Source organism: Trichechus manatus, unplaced genomic scaffold (genome assembly GCF_000243295.1).
Source record: "Trichechus manatus latirostris isolate Lorelei unplaced genomic scaffold, TriManLat1.0 scaffold00016, whole genome shotgun sequence".
In the NCBI taxonomy this organism is placed as follows: Eukaryota; Metazoa; Chordata; class Mammalia; order Sirenia; family Trichechidae; genus Trichechus; species Trichechus manatus.
The window spans coordinates 26,551,239-26,552,281 of record NW_004443952.1 but is presented as its reverse complement, the minus strand read 5'-3'; the positions used below and the strand labels follow the sequence as shown (position 1 = coordinate 26,552,281).

The 1,043-nt window shown below is 53.0% G+C and overlaps 1 protein-coding gene across 1 annotated transcript in view; it reads left to right on the top strand.

Moving 5' to 3' along the window:
* Positions 1–462: 462 nt before the first annotated feature.
* PHF24 (PHD finger protein 24) overlaps positions 463–1,043 on the top strand; it is a 27,262-nt gene continuing 26,681 nt past the window's right edge. The window contains exon 1 of the mRNA XM_004372307.1: positions 463–672. The gene's annotated coding sequence lies outside the window, so the exon portion shown is untranslated. The remainder of the gene's footprint in view (positions 673–1,043) is intronic.

Sequence of the window (1,043 nt, the reverse complement as noted above, 5' to 3'; positions counted from 1 at the left end):
ATAGTAACCCTATAGGATAGAGCAGAACTGCCCCATAGGGTTTCCAAGGAGCACCTGGTGGATTCAACCTGCTGACCTTTTGGTTAGTAGCCATAGCTCTTAACCACTACACCACCAGGGTTTCCATTTGGTACTATAGTTTATATTCCCTATTGGTAATTCCCATGATGAATGAGTTTCTCTGTTTCCCCCACAGCACTTAGCACAGTGTGTAACAAATACTAGATACTCAAAAAATGATGACATAAATTGCACTTGAGATATAGAAATTGAATGCACAAGGAAATTAAGGTATGTTACAAATGTAAATACAATTAGTTTAAATAAAATCCTCTGCATATCGTTTGTGTATCTTCAGTTACTGCTTTATAATTCATTGTTAGGTGCTTTATGACTTCTTGATATTCTTTTTCTCGCCCTCTTCAAAGCATCTAGTTTGACGTAATGCACGTTATAGCCCTCAGAAGTGCTGGTCTCCTGACAAGCTCACTGTTTGAATGGTCTGAGGGATGAGGTTGCTGCAGCAAAAAGTGAGCTACATTAGGATACAGCTTGGCTGCTGGGGATGGAAGACCAATAATTCAAGAAAACAGAGCACAGGGAGGGTGGGACATACAAATGCTGTTTGAAGGCTCATGTGGATACTCCGGAGGCGGGTGGGATACTGCGAAGGTGAGCGCCCCAGGGACTATGGGCAGCAGGGCCTGGTGGGGGAAGTAGGACCCCGGCCGAGGCGGCTAAGAGAGTCATTCTCGCCTTTCAGGCAGATGCCGGCGGCAGGACCCACCGGACCCCGCCTTCGCCCCGGCGCGCGCAGGAGCTGAGAGAGGCCGCAGCCCCCCGCGGCGCCCCTTCCTGGGCCATCTCCTTGGGACGGACACTAACCTTGCCGCTGGCGGCCAGGCTGGCGCAGTCCCCGCGCCGCAGTGCCGGGCGCTGGCGGGGGACTCCCACTGGCATCTGGGCCGACGGCTCGTGGGAGTCCGGACGCCGAGTCCCGGCCGGGCCACCGCCCTCCCGCGATCCCTTGGCACCTCGCTCCC